Raw genomic sequence first — 17,254 nt, 5'->3', positions numbered from 1 at the left:
GGGTTTAACTAGTGATGAGCGAGTATACTCATTGCTCGGGTGTCCTCTGAGTATTTTGGCGTACTCGGAGATTTAGTTTTCATCGTCTTATCTGCATGATTTGCGACTTGTAGACAGGCAGAATACATGTGGGAATTCCCTAACAAACAGGCATTCCACACATGTATTCAGCCTGTCTACAAGTCGCAAATCATGCAGATAAGATGAAAACTAAATCTCCGAGCACGCCAAAATACTCGGAGGACACCCGAGCATGCGCGGGAAAAACCGAGCAACGAGTATACTCGCTCATCACTAGGTTTAACCAAAGTCCTGTAACAAAAAAACATCATTACATGACAAAGAGCTGTGCCAAATGACAAGCACAAGCCTTCTCCCATAGACGTCATTCATTAAAAGATTTACAGACCTTATTGCACAAGGACAAACATAACAACAAAGCAAATTGTTGTCAATTATGTAGAGTTATATAGTTGGAAACTATATTGAGTTATCATGGAAAATGTCCTTTATCTGTTATCTAGTAGATCGCATTAAAGATCTAACATAATACTACAGGATTAGCCATGAACAGGGTCATTTATAATGAAAAACCTGCATCTTAAGAATGACATCCTATTGCCAATTCTTTAACTTTTTCACCCTACTTCCAAACAGGGCCAGGAAGACTCACAAAAGACTGGACAGATTTATGAGATTCACATCTATTCAGGGCTGCTCGCCTCCGAGAATAATGTCTTGTTCACACTGGGCTGTGCAAGGTTCCCTTTAAAGGCAGTCAATGTGTGTGTCTATTTCATTTCCCACTCTAAGAGGGGCAATCCGGCTGCTGCACAGTTCTGCTTCACCGGTTGCTGAATATGCAGTTACACCGCTTTTATTTAATAGGCATACATTTAGGATAGAACAAGGACCTCTAATCCATTATGTATAGCACTCTGCATATACACCTACACATCCAGAAATAGAATCGCCCCCATATACATATAGGTAAGCATATACACACACATATATACATATATAAACATATTTACTGAGGCAATCTACTTCTGGGTGTGTAGGTTAAAAGGGAAAGTGCTATACATAATGAATATGCAAAGTGATATATACAGTATATATATATATATATATATATATATGTTAAGTGCTATAAATATATGTATATTACTAATATAAAACAGTCTATCTATTCATATATCATACAATGTAGCATGCTACAACCTATTTTCAGTGCTAAGCTTCAAACACCTAAAGGCTGATGTACCCAAGTCATTTACCGAATTCTGCTAATAGAGTAACACTATGCAAACACACTAACAGTAACACTACACAAACACACTAACAGTAACACTACACAAACACACTAACAGTAACACTACACAAACACACTAACAGTAATACTATGCAAACACACTAACAGTAACACTACACAAACACACTAACAGTAACACTACACAAACACACTAACAGTAACACTACACAAACACACTAACAGTAACACTACACAAACACACTAACAGTAATACTATGCAAACACATTAACAGTAACACTACACAAACACACTAACAGTAACACTACCCAAACACACTAACAGTAACACTGTGCAAACACACTAACAGTAACACTATGTAAACACACTAAAAGTAACACTGCGCAAACAGTAACAATACACAAACACACTAACACTAACACTGTGCAAACACACTAACAGTAACAATACGCAAACACAGTAACACTGTGCAAACACACTAACAGTAATACTATGCAAACACACTAACACTAACACTGTGCAAACACAAAATTGATGGTAAAAAGCAAACATTTGATAAGACAAATCATAAACCAAGCAGCGGAATAAGTTATACAATCAATAGGACAAAAGAAAAGTTAGAAATCGGCATACCACTGAGAAGCCATGAAGCACCCGCCAGCCTCCTCTCTTCTACTATTGCCATGTTGTCTGTTGTCATTATAAAGGAAGCAGAGGAGAAAGACGGTTCAGGCACACTACAGAGATACTCAGGGGGTACTAAAACAAGATGCTCAGGAGGGGAAAAAAACACAGGTGATGTGCTGCCAAGCATACGTGAAAGGAAATCGCCACTTAACTCTTTCACAGTTGGTAAGGTAGCTCGGGTAAAAAAGAGGGCAACAAAATTGCTGGATCTAAACTGCACATTTAGTTTTTTAAAACCTTGGTCCTTTCAGTTTTATACTAACATGGACTGAGCCAGAAAATATATCAGTTAATCCGCTATACAGCCATTGAAATGTTTTGGAGAATAAAAGATAAAATGATAGATAGATAGATAGATAGATTAATAGATAGATAGATAGATAGATAGATGACAGATGGATGATAGATCTATAAATAGATAATAGATAGATTATAGATAGATAAAAGATAGATAGATTATAGATCTATAGATAAATATATGGATAGATAGATGATAGCTAGAGAGCTAGATAAAACATAGATGATCTATAGATGATAGATAGATAATAGATAGAAGATAGATAGATCTATAGACAGAAAGATAGATGGATAGATTATAGATAGATGATATATAGATGATAGCTAGATCGATAGATAATAGATAGATAATAGATGATAGATAGAATGATTGAAAAGTTCATAAAAACTTACAATATAATTCTGTACATATTCTAAAAAACGGATAAAGGAACATTTTGAATATGAACATAAAAAAATAAAATTTTGAAAAACAACATGAACTGCAATAAAAGTCATGCAAAACGAATCATACATTTAAAATGATTTTATCCATATGATCAAATCTGAATAATCTATGAGCCATTTTGAATTTGACTTTATGCTTTGGAAAAGGGAAACAAAGTAAACTTAGCAGTGCGAGAAAAAAAAGCCACAATTAGTCTATTGCTTAAGCACAAAAGAACTAATGTAATAGTGCGGTACATTGAATGAAATATACTGATAGAGATGTTAGCGTTGTCACTAGACGGTATGAGTGGGTCTGGGAGTGGATAATATATTCATGCTGGCTCTTTAATGGTCTACAAAATGACATTATGACGCCTACATAATGGTCTCCAGAATTCCAGATTAGCAGTATCAAATTCAATATGTGAGAATGATATATTTGTCTATTTTATGAACACAATAGAACTTGATGTTTTTAATATATAAATTCAACATTTTTGCGGTAGTCTTCAGTGTTTTTCAAGAGCGGTAAAAACAGTCAAAGAAAAATAAATGTATATAAAACTATATAGGAATGGATACATACATAGATGATAGACGGATAGATGATTGATAGATACGTAGATAGAAGGACAGAGCTAGTCAGATATCCATTGGATGAAGTAACACTGGCTTGTAAGGACTCACCTGTTTGTTTTCTGGAAGAGGCTTTTAAGGGATTAAGTCCAACACTTTCCAGCAGAAATAGTACTTAGAGGACCCAATGCATTGCCATATAATTATTACATTTGTATAAAAATAACACAACTCTGGCTATATAATATTCACTGGTGTGACATAGAAGACACTGTCTATTTTTCACATGCTAATCATGGGCTTACAAAGAGAACTATATAGACACCAATAATGACCATGTATTAATGTAGAAGATCAAATGTCCATAATTTAATAGCACAAATGAAAGCCCGGGCAGCATGCTGGCACTAGCTGGTCGTATTTTAATTGAAATGTTGGTACGTTTTAGATTTGTGGTGTTAGATCTCATTCAGCACTTATTAACAAAAGAAGGGTCTCTGTGCTATTCACGTGGTACAACAGATGCCTTCTAGAAAGAATGAAAGGCTATGGGCTAGCGTCTCCTCCATTAGACATTCACACACATACAAATCTACACACAGGCACACACCCATGTACACATATAGTAGAGGGTACACACCCATGTACACATACACACATAGTAGCGGTTACACACCCATGTACACATACACACATAGTAGAGGTTACACACCCTTGTGCACACATATACACATAGTAGAGGTTACACACCCATGTGCACACATATACACATAGTAGAGGTTACACACCCATGTGCACACATATACACATAGTAGAGTTTACTCACCCAATGTACACATACACACATAGCAGGTTACACACCCATGTACACACATAGTAGATATTGCACACCCATGTACACATACACACATAGTAAAGGTTACACACCCATGTGCACACATATACACATAGTAGAGGTTACTCACCCAATGTACACATACACACATAGTAGAGGTTACACATCCATGTACACACATAGTAGAGGTTACACATCCATGTACACACATACACACAAAGTAGAGGTTACACACCCATGTACATACATATACACATAGTAGAGGTTACACACCCATGTACATACACACATAGTAGAGGTTATACACCTATGTACACACATAGAGGTTACACACCCAAGTACACACATAGTAGAGATTACATGCCCATGTACACACATAGACACTTAGTAGAGGATACAACCCATGTGCACACATATACACATAGAGGTAACACACCCATGTACACATATAGTAGAGGTTAAAACCCATGTACACACATATACTCATAGTAAAGGTTACACACATAGTAGAGGTTACACACCAATGTACACACATACACACCTAGTAGAGGTTACACACCCATGTATAGACATATACACATAAGTTACACACCCATGTACACACATACACACATAGTAGAGGTTACACACCCATGTACACACATACACATAGTAGAGATTACACACACATGTACAGACATATACACATGTTACACACGCATGTACACACATACACACATAGTAGAGGTTACACACCCATGTACACACATACACACATAATAAAAGTTGCACACCCATGTAAACATATACATATATTAAGAGTTTATATACATACACACACATAGTAGAGGTTACACACCCATGTACACATATTCACACATTGCAGATGTTACACACCCATGTACAAACATAGTAGAGGTTACACACCCAAGTACACACAAACACATAGTAGAGGTTAGACACCCATGTACACAATCATTAGAGGTTACACACCCAATGTCCACACATATACACATAGTGGTTAGACACCCATATACATAAAACACATAGTAGAACTAAAGGTACTCTCACACTAAGCGATATCGCTAGCAATGTCGCTATAACTTGTGACGTTATAGCGATATTGCTAGCGATATCGCTGTGTCTGATACTTACCTACGTCCGGCTCCCCCGCTGCTTATCGCTGATCGAGCGAGAACGTCCAGGACTGTTTCTTGTCGTCAGCTTCCTGCGGCGCTTCCTGCTGTGATGACGAGCGACCCGTGGAGCCGGGCGGGAGGACGCAGGATCACCTAGTGTGACAGGTAAGTAGCGACCACCGTCCCCAGCGATGTTGCTGGTGAAATCTGCCTGTGTGGCAGCTCACTAGCGACCACTTAGCGATGTACCAGCGATCCTGACCGCGTCATATCGCTAGTCGGGATCGCTGGTACATCGCTAAGTGTGACAGTACCTTAACAGACATATGTGCACATATTCTCAAAATTGAGGTTACATACCAATGTACACACATATACATATAGTAGAGGTTACACACCCATGTACACACATAGTAGAGGTTACACATCCATGTACACACATACACACACAGTAGAGGTTAGACACCCATGTACACATATACACACAAAGTAGAACTAACACACCCATGTGCACAAAATTCACATAATTGAGGTTACACACCCATGTACACACATATACATATAGTAGAGGTTACACACACATGTACATACATAGTAGAGGTTACACACTCAATGTATACACATAAACACATAGTAGAGGTTAGACACCCATGTGCACATATACACACGTAGTAGAACTAACACACCCATGTGCACATATTCACACATAGTAGAGGTTACACAGCCATGTACACAAAAATACACAGAGGTTACACACCGAATGTATACAAATATACACATAGTTCTACTATGTGTTTATATGTGTACATGGGTGTCTAACCTCTACTAACACACTAATGTGCACATATTCACACATAGTAGAGGTTGCACACCCATGTACACACATAGTAGAGGTTAGACACCCATGTACACATATACACACGTAGTAGAACTAACACACCTATGTGCACATATTCACACATAGTAGAGGTTACACACTTATGTACACACATACACACAAAGTAGAGGTTACACTCCCATGTACACACATACACACAAAGTAGAGGTTACACACCCATGTACACACATATACACAGAGGTTACACACCCAATGTATACAGATATACACATAGTTCTACTATGTGTGTATATGTGTACATGGGTGTCTAACCTCTACTAACACACCCATGTACACATATTCACACATAGTAGAGGTTACACTCCCATGTACACATATACACACATAGTAGAGATTACACACCCATGTACACACATAGTAGAGGTTCCACACCCTGTGGTTACACACCCATATACACACATAGTAGAGGTTACACACCCATGTCCACACATATACACATAGAGGCTACACACCAATGTACACACATATACACATAGTATAGGATACACACCCATGTACACACATACACACATAGTAGAGGTTACAAACCCATGTACACACATGTACACATAGAGGTTACACACCCATGTACACACATACAGGTTACACACCCATGTACACACATATACACATAGAGGTTACACACCCAATGTATATACATATACACATAGTTCTACTATGTGTTTATATGTGTACATGGGTGTCTAACCTCTACTAACACACTAATGTGCACATATTCACACATAGTAGAGGTTACACACCCATGTACACACATAGTAGAGGTTAGACACCCATGTACACATATACACACGTAGTAGAACTCTCACACCTATGTGCACATATTCACACATAGTAGAGGTTACACACTCATGTACACACATACACAAAGTAGAGGTTACACACCCATGTACACACATATACACAGAGGTTACACACCCAATATATACAGATATACACATAGTTCTACTATGTGTGTATATGTGTGCATGGGTGTCTAACCTCTACTAACACACCCATGTACACATATTCACACATAGTAGAGGTTACACTCCCATGTACACATATACACACATAGTAGAGATTATACACCCATGTACACACATAGTAGAGGTTCCACACCCATGTACACACATATACACATAGTATAGGTTACACACCCATGTACACACATATACACATAGAGGTTACACACCCATGTACACACATACACACATAGAGGTTACACACCCATGTACACACAGAGGTTACACACCCATGTACACACATATACACATAGTAGAGGTTACACACCCATGTACACACATACACACATAGTGGCACTTACACACCCATGTACACACATTGTAGAGGTTTTCTAAAATAAGTATACATCCACTGGTGTAATATCATAGTATATTGAAGGCAGGCCGTAATAGCATAGACTCCATTACTACAATGGTGTTTGGTAATGGTGGGGAATGATATCAATGCTTTCTGGGAAAAAGACATTAAAAAGCAAACTATATTTCATGCTGGACAGTGACTTATTGAAATAAAAAAATGAAAGAGCAAAATGGCATTTAATTGTTCTTCTAGAAAGGGCAGCCCAAGTGGGAGATGACATTCTGTTCCAGAACACGATGAGCCCATCTCTATTAGAAAACACTTGGTGAGGTGTAATGGCGGCTGTTTGCATTTGCAGTAAAGTAAAACAATGTGATTAATGTTAAAGAAATGCAGTGACTGTGATTTATCAAGTCATTTATTGACATTTATTCTGTTATATTACAGAAAGCAAGCAGAACTAAACAGCTAAATTTTGTACTGCCGCCAAAACCATCCATTGACCCTCAGAATGAAAAATGCATCATAAAAGTATTTGTATTTTTTTTTCCTAGGGCTGTGTTCAGATTTAGTGGTCATGTCGCAGATTATTGCTGAATCTACTTCACAACCACGGCCAAAATCCTATTTGTGAAATTTTGCTACTCTTTTTTTTAGTAGTCGTGGCAAAAAAGTTGACATGATTGATTTGTCAAAATAGACTACAAATATTGTAAAAAGTGTCTTTCCAGTTAAAGTAAATGACCCCTTAGAATAGCAAGTGTTTCTGAGCTATGTATGCAATAAGGATAATCAAAATGTGTTATAAGTGGTTCTATATGGGGTTTCTGGATTATTAAACCATCGGGATCATCTTTGCATAAACCAGTGAGATACAATGGTATACTAAAGCAGGTAGATGAGAACGTCAGCTCTGCTATGTGTGTATCAGCCAAAGAGCATTGTGTCCTATGGAAAGTGGCACGCCAAGTACAAGAGCTCCAGAGTGGGAAAACTGACCTGGATGAAATATACAGAAAGTCTGTGAGCAATACTCCAGTCTACAGTGATAAAGTGGTATGTATGTGTGATTTATCAATAAAATTCATTTATTACATTTCTTTTCCGTAAATTAAGAATTTCCTCTGTCCAATAATTTAATGGGAAGCATAAAGGCCTCATATATATATATATATATATATATATATATATATAGAGAGAGAGAGAGAGAGAGAAATATATATACATATATATATGACACTATATATTCATTAGAAATGCGTCCAGCTATGATCTAATAAGATGAAATGTAAGATTAGAGAAATGAATGACTTTCCTAACAATGTGAAATTGCCTATGCATTCCGGATTTGGAGACTAGCAGCACATTAATGCCTATTGCGAGGGGGTAGGAGGTTTTTCCATATTCTTAAAGTTACCAGCTCTCTGACAGCGCTTCACGTTTAATATAAATCGACTTACATGAAAATACTTTCATGAAGAGTAGAAAAGGGACATTACATCAAGGTGGTTTTGCAATAGTTCCATGCAGCTTTTAAGGTTGCCCTGCAAACCAGCCAAGATCCCACTCTAGATATCATATATACATATATACAGTGTCGGGGCCGAGGGGCCAGAGCAAGGTGTTTTCAATGGAAGGGTCTCTGGATTCATTATTCTATAGTGATTTACATGGAAATACTTACCATTGGCTTCTTGTGTACAGACCGGACAGTAATGGAGTGTCTTCTAATTAGGAACGCCGACTGGAAAACGAATGAACCTGATCTTTATACTCAGGGGCGGGTATATGCGCGCATTGAAATAGATTCTGCAACTATGGACAAATTACTTAGACTATGTCCAAATCTTGTGCGATTGGCAATGAATTGTATATAAAGCTAGGTCACAGGGAAAGCTTTCTTGACTACGTTTGGCTTCCCTTTTAAAAAGGTTCAGACTGTGATCATCAATAATATATCTGTACACTTTCATAGGTAAAGGAAAAAAAAGGAAAAAAAAAAAACAAATGAGGCATTGCTGTTCTCCAGATACCTTCTATGTGTGACAAATCAAGGCCTCCTATAAATGCAATTAGAGTCTGGAGTTTCCACACCGAGGCTGAGAAGCCATAACACTTATTTGGAAACAAATGGTGTTATCAAGATGGAGAAATATTGCTATCAATCACAAAGCGAGTTAATTCCCTATAATAAGGCAGGTTTGGATGCAGGCAGATCCATTGTGGAATGCTTGGGTCTAAAATTGATTACAAAGGCACTGGAAATGTATGCAGCCCTCCAAACCACTTATATGCTCCGATGCATTAATCTCAATTGTAAAGAGAGCTTCGAAGAGCCTGCTACGAAATGATACAAAATAAATCAGACTTTAGAAGGGGCATCAATTAATCAATGTTTGATCATGTTTTTGACATAGGGCAGAGTTAAAGGATCCCTGTGCTTATTGCCAAAGTTGCCGAAAACAATCGAGCTGTGTAACTTACATAAATTGCGAACTCGCAAAATTATCATTTCCTTCCTGTCTTTCGATGAAAGCATTCGAAAAATTGATGATCGTTTTTAATCACTGCCTTCTTAAAAAAATAAAAAGTGCAATCGTGCGTATTTATAGATATATAAAACATATTCTGTGCATTATTTGCCATATTATAGACCTTGGTGTAATTCAAGAGGAAACAGCGATCTAATGCTATTAAGACGATGCAAATAAAACAACAACAATAATAATAGTAAAATAGCATTATTTTGATGAGTAATACAAGTCGGCGGTGTGTAATGGTCTTATAGTTTTGTCATCTATTAAATTAACCTCTGGGTGACCTGTCTGGAGGTATCTGTTCTAAAATCATTGCTTGTACATAGAGTGGGAATATGAAAAGGCTGACTAATGTGTGGTGGCAGAGCTGTGCCGTTTCCTTCTCTTTTCAGATGAATATGTGTTATTATAACTTACAATGTGAGCTTGACTCTTGTTCTCTGTATGATACCTCCTAAGTTATTACTATGAAATATAATTACTGTAGCTCAGTGGGGCTTAACAGAAGTACTAGTCTCAACTGGCAAAATGGATTATACATGTTAGGCTAAGTTTCACTTTCCCGGTGATATATGCAGAACATGACAAGAAAACAGAGTTGCTAGAAAAAGTGAAATGTACACATATATATTACACATGTATACATATTACACACATGAATTACATATGTATACATCATATTTTTTAACTTTTAGGGTAATAGATTACTAACTGGCTATTTTATATGATATAGTCATATATGTATTCATATATTAGGAGACCTTTGGAAAAGTGCTGGTGATGTAAATTCCTATTTAACCTGTTTTAATTACGAAATTTAGCCTAAGAACAATGCATAGGACAGGGTGTAAAGTCCTCTCTTATGACTAAGTGTAAATACAATGCAGCCCCCCGATATTAGCACAGAATACTCTGCGATAATAGATCATGAAGCAGGCACCTGCCAAATGAAGGGTTGAATGATGAGAGCTTCTACAGTACCCAAAGAAAAAAGTATAAAAATAAACCGCGACATTAAGTAAAAATGACCGGGGCCTGTAGTGGTTAATAATCTAAGATGAGGAACTGGACAGATTGCAAAGTTTCCATCATTAGAGGATGAAGCAGAAACTACGTACAGGACTGAGCTTTCATACTCTGGGCACCTCTCCGAGGTGGTGTTTCTTCTTACGGAGATCCAGTTGGTATAAGGAGTCTTACAGGCAATCATTACTGTTTGCAAAGTTTAGGTGGCAACACATATTTAGCTATGCTTCTGAGCTGCCCATTAGGATACATGTAGGATTTTGGAGTGCATAGAAAAATCAAAAAATCAAAAATAAAAGATGATGTGGATGATGCACTTGAATTTTGGGTTATAAAGTGATAAATAGATATGTAAAGTCAATAATTCATTAGAATTCACCCCTTATCTGAGTTTTCTCTATGGGGACACTGTCGTGCTTAGCTGTAGTCCTGATGCTGACCACGCTCTCCAGCATTTTAGAAAGTTATCTAGACTTTCTTACGAGTTGAGCCTTACAAGAGGACACACCAAGTGCAAATACATTCATATTCCCATGCCAAGAATAAAAAGACCACCCACTGAATTCTTACCCTGGCGTCCAGATCTCTAGCATATGCTCCATGCATAAGTCAGAACAGAAACTCAGCTTTTATAAAGATGCTGCTACAGAGATTACAACGGGCGCTAATGCTACGCTGGATGCGAGCAAGCCAAAGAAATGTTTTAAGGTCAAGTGCAAAAAGGGGGGGGAAAAACAGGTGGCAGATTTAGATATATTATGTGTGAAAGGCGTTGGTGTGACCTTTGAGGGAGATAGGTAAGCTAATGTAAGTTTTTATCTTGGGCTTCACTTTTATGGTGTCTAGCTGGGACCTTTCAGGAAGCACAGAAGATGCAAGAGACTTTGGAGCATGGCTTACCCTAGATCAAATGCTAAGTGGTGTGGTATTACATATAATACTACACAGAGGCGTGCTGATTGTTGTCATGCACATGTGACTTGACTAATGGTATGGCACTATACATCCCATTTGGAATGCCGCCAGGTTAAGTCTGCACTCTCTCCCAACTGATTGATTTGTTCCCTTCTTCCAGAACAAAAACAAGTAAGACTCCTCTCTCCCCCACCAATCATCCTACTAGCGCTGTGTTGACAAAATACACTAGTTCTTTCTAAATCAGTGCTGTTTTACTGCAATTAGCAGAAATCAAGCGGCGATGTCAGGGCTGCTTTCACAATAAAATCCCCCTTTGTCCTACATAGAAGGAAATGAACTTTCTGGCAAGAAAGCAGCAGCTGTGGTGATATTGACACATCTCTTCCCAGCAGGGTTAAGGTCGGGATGATCACATGCTGACATCCACTCCTTGCAGTCTCTTATTGACAAGAATGCCAGTTAACAGCTAGGTTAACCATTTCTTAGCGCCCACATGGAAAAAAAAACATGGTTATATTTGTCTGCTATGTAGATTTAGAACATCATACCTTTTATGGGGCTTTTTTCTATCAGTTTAGTGGTCGAAATGGCAGAAAGTGTTCACCAGGGTCAAAAATTGCAGTGAATCAGTCAATTTTGCATCTTGGAGAATCAATGGTTAAAATAATTTTAAAGCATTTGCTCAGATACAATATATGGGGGGAGAGAAGCAGCTTGTTAGATATTTGACATATTATTGTCTGATGTGAGTCTTGGAGAAGAAAGTTGTTGATTTGCTCTTTCTACTCACTAGGGTTAAGCGCCATGTGGTGTATTGTGTACCGAGCTGGTCCAGCAGGTTGTCTCACTTCCTTTCCCAGCATTGCTGGATGCAATAACCAACATGAAGAGGCTACAGGTTTCTACTTTTTTTTCGTAATAATTCCCAAACATATGGATCACAGTCCTTTTTCTTTTTTTTTTTATCAAGATGCTCGGGTCATTTGGCGTCATTCCTGCCCTTTGGTTTGGAAATGTCAGAAAGATCAATGGCACCATCTGTCCCCACAATCCAGCCCATGAATACAGACTATACAGAGAGTAGATGGAGAAAGTCTCTGGAAGAAGATGTAAAAAAAAAACCCCAAAAAAACTATGATCACTTTGGCTGTATCTCATCACAAGAGCAAGAACTCCACTGACAGCCACACTGTCATCTGGGGATGGTTACAACTCTGCATGTGCTACAATGTCACTGAGATGGAAACAATGTAGACTTCCAAAAGTAAATATGTCACTTACCTTCTCTTGTCCTAACAGGTCTCTTACTGGGGGGGAATCCAAACATCATACATCAAGGGATGCTGAATGGAAGATCAATACAAACAGGAATACATTGAAGGGGTGCAACTTGGGCTCAGTTCCTGCCGCCACCTATCCTGTAGCAGCTAGTCCACACTTGTTTTCTGGTCCTGCATGGGAGTTGTTTCCTCCAGCCTGGGGACCCCCCCACACACTCCTCTATCCCCTAGGTCATATAAGGTGGCACTGAGGCTGAGAGTAGTTGTCCAGGCTGGGAGCTGCTCCAGCAGCCACTGCCAGGCATACACGTGAAGCAGCTGCTGCTTCTGCTTCTCCCCAGCAGCCTACCATGCTCCTCCCCAGTACAGAGCAAGGAGGGAGCCCAGCATCCTCTAAACACTGCAACCACCAGCCTGCAGATTTATAATCTTCCTCTGCTGCTCAGCAGGAATGCTACTTTTATACGTCCTTATTATCAAAGAGGGAGGAAATATGTGTGCATATATATATGGCAGAAGAGCCAGTCTGGTCTTATTTGTGCTGCTGCTTGCAGGATTTCCCCATGGCTTGCCTATCCCTTTCTCACTCCCCCTGTCTGCATCTGCTAATGCAAAGTACCAATGCTCCCATGCTGTGTCCAATCAGTGCATCTACTACTAGTGCAATGATTTAGGGGTCATCCATGAATAACACTTCATGCTGATGAATGGCTCTTTGCAGCCTCCTGCCCTGATGAGGGTGTCTGCTTGCTGCTGATTGCAAACACTAATGAACTTACAGCTTCATTAGTTGGGCTTTCTTGCCAGCAATCTTGTGGTCTTAGCCGTATGCGACTCCTGTAAATAATAGGAATGAAAATCCATGTAAAAAAATAAGTAAAAGTATATATTCTTACTATCTGGGGGGGGCAAAGAGTCAGTTTTATTCCCGTTATAAATGCAGCTCGGTAATTGAGAAAGGTGTGACAGCTATGAAAGGATCTTGGTAATTTTTCAAAAAATCAGATGTAAAAATTGAAGGAAACGCCAGCTCGCAGCATCAGCAGGCAATTAGCTGTGGGTTTGTACTGTAAGCCTGCTCTCTACTGTACCAAAGAGGAAATAGACATTTTCTCTCCAGGGGAGGCTGCAATATGTTGCAAACCCATGGAAACTACAGTAATAGCCTAACCTAGTTGACAAATCTCAGATAAACTGCAAAAAAAAAAAAGAAAAAAATGCCTGCCAATAACAGCAAAGGGGCTTCATACAATTTAATAAAGAGGGTTTCAATGAGAATCATGTTGAATGCTTTCTTTTGACCGTGCTTGCAGTCTTGGAGTGCGATGGCGGCTTCCATCTACACTGGACAATAAGTGTAGAAAACTGATTTTATAAGAACTGCACAATTAACATTTATTAATGTTAATAAAAGAACTGTGCGATTTTAAAGTGAATACTTTTGTGATTGCAGCATATTAGTACAGTACAATACTGGACACACAATTTACTAAGAATTACCAAAAAAGAGACCCACGCAGGGGCTTCTCATGCATATAAGATGCATGATGACTATTTAAAAGGAAGAGGGAGACAAGTCACGGCTAAACAGTTCTTATTACTATCACAGGCTGGACTACAATGGTAACATCATTAGACCACTTACCAATCGGTAACCGCTTACTAGGTTACGTGGCAGTTCTCGAATAAAGCAAACGAGACATTGCAAAATCCGAGAGGTTGTGAAAGTCGGGGCTTTTCAAGGGTCAGTAGTGATACCTAAAGGCTCGTAACACGCAACGATATTGTGAACAATATTGTTGCAACGTCACCAGTTTGGCGACGTTGCAGCGATGTCGGAACGACATCGTTGCGTTTGACACGCAGCAACGATCAGTTGGCTGATCTTTAATTGTTGCCTAATGGTCTGGGCCATAAATCTATCGTTGGTCTCCCGCTGGGCAGCACACATCACTGCGTGTGACAGCGAGAGACCAATGATCAGCGAGCTCCCAGCGCCATACAGCAGACACTGGGAGCTGGTATCCAGGGTAAACAGTGGGTAATTAAGTGCTGCACGGCACTTAGTTACCTGCTGTCTACCTTGGATACCAGCGTGCTTGCTGGTCCTGATCGGGTATCCAGGGTAAACAGCGGGTAACTAAGCGCCGCACGGTGCTTAGTTACCTTCTCTTTACCCTGGAAACCAGCGTGCTCGCTGGTCCTGATTGCTGGTGAGTCTGCCTATGTGACAGCTCACCAGTGATCAGTTAACTATGTCCAGCGATCCCATCCACGTCGGATTGTTGGTGGGATCGCTGAGGCATTGAAGCTTGTAACGGGGCCTTAAGAGCGGTTTTTATTGCTAGGTAATATTTAGGAAAAAAATCACCATTATCGGGTTGCCCACTTTTTTAATAGAGATAGGTAGATACAGTAATGGACGAATGTGTTGCCACCCTTGAAATTGCTCCTGAAAATTAAGTATTTTGCCTGGAAAATTACTGCAGTTACAAATGTTTTGTAATACAAATGTTTATTTACTTTGTGTGTATTGGATCAACACTAAAATAAACAGAGAAAGGAAAGGCAAATTAGACGTAATTTCACACAAAACCCCCAAAATAAGTTGGGCAAAATTATTGGCAACTTTCAAAAATTGTGAGTAAACAACTTTGCTTCAAGCATGTGATGCTCAATTGAACTCACCTGTGGCAAGTAACAGGTGTGGGCAATATGAAAATCACATCTTAAACTAGATAAAAAAAGGTGTGAAGTTGAGTCAACATTTGCATCTGTGTGCCACACTAAGCATAGAGAACAGAAAGAGGAGAAGAGAACTGTCTGAGGACTTGAGAACCACAATTATTGAACAACAATGTCAAGGTTATATCCACCTGTAAGAATGAGGGTAGCACTCACCGTCCTAGTTACAGTCCATGTTTACGTTGTTTGATACATTCAGGTACTCTACAAATTCCTGAAATAATTTCCTAGATCCATCCCGCACCATGAAGATGTCATCCACAAATCTAAGATAGAGCCTTGATATGCTTCAAAAAAGATTTCTCTAAGGAATAAACATACCTCTCTTCAAATACAGCAAGGAATAGACTGGTGAGTGTACATGCCACGGGAGTACCCATTGCAGTATGTTATGGTATGTTCTACTTTTAATTTTGTTTGTTTTCATAATACTTTATGTAGTTGTTTGTATAAAGTATAGTAGGTGGATTGAAGTCTTTACCGGCTGAGTAGACGTCAGTGTAAGTGGGGAGGTTCTACATTACCATCTGTATATGAGCCTCGTCACTTCCTTTCCACCTATGGACCCGTAGAAGCTCATTCCTGTGTCCGATGTGTTTCCACAGAAGACTCTCCTGCCTCTGTTTTTTATGTGATTCCGAATAAAGGACATTTTAACTAGGACGTTGAGTGCCACCCTCATTCTTACATGTGGATATAGACTATGTCTTTTCTTTTTCTGGGTTGGCACCCAAGTTCCATGAGAAGGTATTTTTTAACTCCCGTTGCATCGCAGTTGTGCCAATTATTTGCCTTTGACAGCTAAATGTCAAGTTTAAATTACATAAGTCCTTCTACAGATATCTTGATATTCCTTTGTCCACAGTGAGCAACATAAACAAAAAGTTTACAACCCATGGCTCTGTAGCTAATCTCACTGGATGTTGGTGGCAGAGAAAAAATGATGAAAATTTGCAACGCAGGATAGTTCGGATGGTAGAAAATCAGCCACTGTCAAGTTACAAAGAAATTCAAACTACCCTGCAGACTCAGGGTGCATCAGTTTCAGCTCTAACTATCCATCAACATTTCAATTAAATGAAACGCTATTGCAGGAGACCCATTAGGACCCCACTACTGATACAATGACATAAAAAATCTAGACTGCAGTTTATAAACTCTACATGGTAAAGCACATCATTCTACTGTTAACAGAAAACGGAATGATGCCTACCAAAGAACACAGTACCTATAGTCAAATATGGTGAAGTTTCAAATATGTTTTAGGGTTATTTTCTTCCTTTGGGTGCCTTGACTGTGTTCAAGACATCATGAAATATGAATATTACCGATGGA

At 38.9% G+C, this 17,254-nt stretch overlaps 1 protein-coding gene across 9 annotated transcripts in view; it reads right to left on the bottom strand.

The window, feature by feature from the left end:
• TENM3 (teneurin transmembrane protein 3) overlaps positions 1-13,741 on the bottom strand; it is a 1,679,324-nt gene extending 1,665,583 nt beyond the window's left edge. For all 9 annotated transcript variants that reach the window (XM_073577886.1, XM_073577891.1, XM_073577894.1 and 6 more), the window contains exon 1: positions 13,176-13,741. The gene's annotated coding sequence lies outside the window, so the exon portion shown is untranslated. The remainder of the gene's footprint in view (positions 1-13,175) is intronic.
• Positions 13,742-17,254: the final 3,513 nt, after the last annotated feature.

This window comes from Dendrobates tinctorius, unplaced genomic scaffold, assembly GCF_039654945.1.
Source record: "Dendrobates tinctorius isolate UK_male_01 unplaced genomic scaffold, ASM3965494v1 ptg000008l, whole genome shotgun sequence".
Lineage (NCBI taxonomy): Eukaryota > Metazoa > Chordata > Amphibia > Anura > Dendrobatidae > Dendrobates > Dendrobates tinctorius.
Note: the sequence above shows the minus strand (reverse complement) of the source record. Positions and strands in the feature narration are given on the sequence as shown.